The sequence below is a fragment of the Oncorhynchus keta genome, unplaced genomic scaffold (assembly GCF_023373465.1).
Source record: "Oncorhynchus keta strain PuntledgeMale-10-30-2019 unplaced genomic scaffold, Oket_V2 Un_contig_8095_pilon_pilon, whole genome shotgun sequence".
Taxonomy (NCBI): Eukaryota; Metazoa; Chordata; class Actinopteri; order Salmoniformes; family Salmonidae; genus Oncorhynchus; species Oncorhynchus keta.
In genome coordinates, this window is record NW_026289855.1 from 24429 (window position 1) to 30428 (window position 6000).

Sequence of the window (6000 nt, forward strand, 5' to 3'; positions counted from 1 at the left end):
TGTGGGCTGGTATCAGGCTGAGGTTGAATAAGATAGAGGCTGTGGGCTGGTATCAGGCTGAGGGTTGAATAAGATGGAGGCTGTGGGCTGGTATCAGGCTGAGGGTTGAATAAGATAGAGGCTGTGGGCTGGTATCAGGCTGAGAGGTGAATAAGATAGAGGCTGTGGGCTGGTATCAGGCTGAGAGGTGAATAAGATAGAGGCTGTGGGCTGGTATCAGGCTGAGGTTGTATAAGATGGAGGCTGTGGGCTGGTATCAGGCTGAGGGTTGTATAAGATGGAGGCTGTGGGCTGGTATCAGGGTGTGGGTTGTATAAGATAGAGGCTGTGGGCTGGTATCAGGCTGAGAGGTGAATAAGATAGAGGCTGTGGGCTGGTATCAGGCTGAGGTTGAATAAGATGGAGACTGTGGGCTGGTATCAGGCTGAGGGTTGAATAAGATAGAGGCTGTGGACTGGTATCAGGCTGAGGTTGAATAAGATAGAGGCTGTGGGCTGGTATCAGGCTGAGAGGTGTATAAGATAGAGGCTGTGGGCTGGTATCAGGCTGAGAGGTGAATAAGATAGAGGCTGTGGGCTGGTATCAGGGTGTGGGTTGTATAAGATAGAGGCTGTGGGCTGGTATCAGGCTGAGGGTTGAATAAGATAGAGGCTGTGGGCTGGTATCAGGCTGAGGGTTGAATAAGATGGAGGCTGTGGGCTGGTATCAGGCTGAGGGTTGAATAAGATAGAGGCTGTGGGCTGGTATCAGGCTGAGAGGTGAATAAGATAGAGGCTGTGGGCTGGTATCAGGCTGAGAGGTGAATAAGATAGAGGCTGTGGGCTGGTATCAGGCTGAGGGTTGTATAAGATGGAGGCTGTGGGCTGGTATCAGGCTGAGGTTGTATAAGATGGAGGCTGTGGGCTGGTATCAGGGTGTGGGTTGTATAAGATAGAGGCTGTGGGCTGGTATCAGGCTGAGGGTTGAATAAGATGGAGGCTGTGGGCTGGTATCAGGCTGAGAGGTGAATAAGATAGAGGCTGTGGGCTGGTATCAGGCTGAGGGTTGAATAAGATAGAGGCTGTGGGCTGGTATCAGGCTGAGAGGTGAATAAGATAGAGGCTGTGGGCTGGTATCAGGCTGAGAGGTGAATAAGATCGGGGGATCGCAAGGATAAATTGAGTTACATAAAGAGACAACACACTGACTGAACAAAACTTACTGAATCCTTGAGTAAGGAATTTGTGATTCCATTTGTCCGATGGGAGTTTAAAGTAACCGAGGGTTACACAATGCAAAGTTCTGTGTTACTGACTTCAAATGTCAAGCCATCAAAGCTAATAAAGGGTTATTAGGGGAGTGGAGATAAGGACTACAGACTACTAGTAGTAGGGGTTATTAGGGGAGTGGAGATAAGGACTACAGACTACCAGTAGTAGGGGTTATTAGGGGAGTGGAGATAAGGACTACAGACTACTAGTAGTAGGGGTTATTAGGGGAGTGGAGATAAGGACTACAGACTACTAGTAGTAGGGGTTATTAGGGGAGTGGAGATAAGGACTACAGACTACTAGTAGTAGGGGTTATTAGGGGAGTGGAGATAAGGACTACAGACTACTAGTAGTAGGGGTTATTAGGGGAGTGGAGATAAGGACTACAGACTACTAGTAGTAGGGGTTATTAGGGGAGTGGAGATAAGGACTACAGACTACCAGTAGTAGGGGTTATTAGGGGAGTGGAGATAAGGACTACAGACTACTAGTAGTAGGGGTTATTAGGGGAGTGGAGCTAAGGACTACAGACTACTAGTAGTAGGGGTTATTAGGGGAGTGGAGATAAGGACTACAGACTACCAGTAGTAGGGGTTATTAGGGGAGTGGAGATAAGGACTACAGACTACTAATAGTAGGGTTTATTATTGGGAGTGGAGATAAGGACTACAGACTACCAGTAGTAGGGGTTATTAGGAGAGTGGAGCTAAGGACTACAGACTACCAGTAGTAGGGGTTATTAGGGAGTGGAGATAAGGACTACAGACTACTAGTAGTAGGGGTTATTAGGGGAGTGGAGATAAGGACTACAGACTACTAGTAGTAGGGGTTATTAGGGGAGTGGAGATAAGGACTACAGACTACTAGTAGTAGGGGTTATTAGGGGAGTGGAGATAAGGACTACAGACTACCAGTAGTAGGGGTTATTAGGGGAGTGGAGATAAGGACTACAGACTACTAGTAGTAGGGGTTATTAGGGGAGTGGAGATAAGGACTACAGGCTACTAGTAGTAGGGGTTATTAGGGGAGTGGAGCTAAGGACTACAGACTACTAATAGTAGGGTTTATTGGGGGAGTGGAGATAAGGACTACAGACTACTAGTAGTAGGGGTTATTAGGAGAGTGGAGATAAGGACTACAGACTACCAGTAGTATGGGGTTATTAGGGGAGTGGAGATAAGGACTACAGACTACCAGTAGTAGGGGTTATTAGGGGAGTGCAGATAAGGACTACAGACTACTAGTAGTAGGGGTTATTAGGGGAGTGGAGCTAAGGACTACAGACTACTAGTAGTAGGGGTTATTAGGGGAGTGGAGCTAAGGACTACAGACTACTAGTAGTAGGGGTTATTAGGGGAGTGGAGATAAGGACTACAGACTACCAGTAGTAGGGGTTATTAGGGGAGTGGAGATAAGGACTACAGACTACTAATAGTATGGGTTATTAGGGGAGTGGAGATAAGGACTACAGACTATTAGTAGTAGGGGTTATTAGGGGAGTGGAGATAAGGACTACAGACTATTAGTAGTAGGGGTTATTAGGGGAGTGGAGCTAAGGACTACAGACTACTAGTAGTAGGGTTATTAGTGGAGATAAGGACTACAGACTACTAGTAGTAGGGGTTATTAGGGGAGTGGAGATAAGGACTACAGACTACTAGTAGTAGGGGTTATTAGGGGAGTGGAGATAAGGACTACAGACTACTAGTAGTAGGGGTTATTAGGGGAGTGGAGATAAGGACTACAGACTACCAGTAGTAGGGGTTATTAGGGGAGTGGAGCAGATGAAGTGTTCTAGTGTTCTACAACAGCAGGGGAAGTGTTCTAGTGTTCTACAACAGCAGGGGAAGTGTTCTAGTGTTCTACAACAGCAGTGGAAGTGTTCTAGTGTTCTACAACAGCAGGGAAGTGTTCTAGTGTTCTACAACAGCAGGGGAAGTGTTCTAGTGTTCTACAACAGCAGTGGAAGTGTTCTAGTGTTCTACAACAGCAGTGGAAGTGTTCTAGTGTTCTACAACAGCAGTGGAAGTGTTCTAGTGTTCTACAACAGCAGTGGAAGTGTTCTAGTGTTCTACAACAGCAGTGGAAGTGTTCTAGTGTTCTACAACAGCAGGGGAAGTGTTCTAGTGTTCTACAACAGCAGTGGAAGTGTTCTAGTGTTCTACAACAGCAGTGGAAGTGTTCTAGTGTTCTACAATAGCAGTGGAAGTGTTCTAGTGTTCTACAACAGCAGGGGAAGTGTTCTAGTGTTCTACAACAGCAGGGGAAGTGTTCTAGTGTTCTACAACAGCAGTGGAAGTGTTCTAGTGTTCTACAACAGCAGTGGAAGTGTTCTAGTGTTCTACAACAGCAGGGGAAGTGTTCTAGTGTTCTACAACAGCAGGGGAAGTGTTCTAGTGTTCTACAACAGCAGTGTAAGTGTTCTAGTGTTCTACAACAGCAGGGGAAGTGTTCTAGTGTTCTACATCTCCTCTAGAACAGAACAGCAGGAGGATCCCAGAGGGGCCAGGGTGACTTCCTCTCAGAACAGAAGGTCCAGGGAGCGAAAGAGAGACAACACTTCAAGGTTATCAGTCTCTTCTGCAGAACCAAATAAAGCTCTCTGCTCCATGACAGGTTAGAGTATGTTCTGTTCTACAGCCTCAGGGTACAGTACACTACATTATTACAACTACACATTATCATGCCTATACATTATCATGCATATACATGATCATGTCTATACATTATCATGCATATACATTATCATGTCTATACATTATCATGTCTATACATTATCATGTCTATACATTATCATGTCTATACATTATCATGTCTATACATTATCATGTCTTATCATTATCATTATCATGTCATATCATGTCTGTATGTTATCGTGTCTATACATGATCACCTCCATACATGATCATGTCTATACATTATCATGTCAATACATTCTCGCCTCTATGCATTATCATGTCTGTATGTTATCGTGTCTATACATGATCATGTCTGTATTTCACACTCAAAAGCCACAACCTTGAGTTTCATTTCACCGGTTGTTCTGATAACCTAGAATCTGTCATTTGGTTTGAAAGGTGGAAGCCTTGGCAACACACACATGCACACTCACTGGGCGACGCACACACACACACACACCAAACACACACACACACACACACACACACACACACAGAGCACACACCAAACACACACACAGACACACACACACACACCAAACACACACACAGACACACACAGAGCACACACAGAGCACACACCAAACACACACACACACACACACCAAACACACACACAAACACACACACAGCACACACAGAGCACACACCAAACACACACACAGACACACACAGAGCACACACACACACAGACACACACCAAACAGGGCGCTGTTTGAGTCTACCTTTCTTTTTATGTTTGGCTGACGTGTGGAGGAAGTATATTCCATCTGTTCCTGTGAGTGAGGTGATGAAGAGATGGAGAGATGGAGAGATGAGAGATGGAGAGATGGAGAAATGAGAGATGGAGAGATGGAGAGATGGAGAGATGGAGAGATGAGAGATGGAGAGATGGAGAGATGAGAGATGGAGAGATGGAGAGATGGAGAAATGAGAGATGGAGAGATGGAGAGATGGAGAGATGGAGCAATGAGAGATGGAGAGATGGAGAGATGGAGCGATGAGAGATGGAGAGATGGAGATGGAGAGATGGAGAGATGGAGAGATGGAGAGATGGAGCAATGAGAGATGGAGAGATGGAGAGATGAAATGAGAGATGGAGGATGGAGATGGAGAGATGAGAGATGGAGAGATGGAGGAGATGGAGAGATGGAGAAATGAGAGATGGAGCAATGAGAGATGGAGGAAAATGAGAGATGGAGAGATGGAGAGATGGGAGAAATGAGAGATGGAAGATGGATGGAAATGAGAGATGGAGAGATGGAGAGATGGAGAGATGGAGAAGATGGAGCAATGGAGAGATGGAGATGGAGAGATGGAGCGATGAGAGATGGAGAGATGGAGAGATGGATGGCAATGGAAGAGATGGATGGAAGATGGAAGATGGAGCGATGAGAGATGGAGAGATGGAGAGATGAGAGAAGAGATGAGAGATGGAAGATGATGAGAAGATGGAGAGATGAGAGATGGAGCAATGAGAGATGGAGAGATGAGAGATGGAGAGATGAGAGAGATGGAGAGATGATGAGAGATGGAGATGAGAGATGGAGAGATGAGAGATGGAGAGATGAGAGAAATGGAGAGATGAGAGAGATGGAGAGAGATGAGAGATGGAGAGATGGAGAGATGAGAGATGGAGAGGTGGGAGATGGGACGATGAGAGATGGAGAGAGAGAGATGGAGATGAGAGATGGAGAGATGAGAGATGGAGAGATGGAGAGATGAGAGATGGAGAGATGAGAGATGGAGAGATGGAGAGATGAGAGATGGAGAGATGGAGCAATAGAGAGATAGAGATGAGAGATGGAGAGATGAGAGATGGAGCGATGGAGAGATGGAAGATGGAGAGATGAGAGATGGAGAGATGGAGCGATGAGAGATGGAAGATGAGAGATGGAGAGATGAGAAGATGGAGACGATGGAGAGATGGAAGATGAGAGATGGAGAGATGGAGAGAATGGAGAGATGAGAGATGGAGAGATGAGAGATGGAGAGATGGAGAGATAGAGATGGAGAGAGATGAGAGATGGAGAGATGAGAGATGGAAGAGATGGAGAGATGGAGAGCGATGG

The 6000-nt window shown here is 45.9% G+C and overlaps 1 pseudogene; it reads right to left on the reverse strand.

Annotated features, from left to right (window-relative positions):
• The window catches only part of LOC127926703 (epidermal growth factor receptor kinase substrate 8-like), a 28577-nt pseudogene extending 23742 nt beyond the window's left edge, over positions 1–4835 (reverse strand).
• Between the last annotated feature and the right edge of the window lie 1165 nt (positions 4836–6000).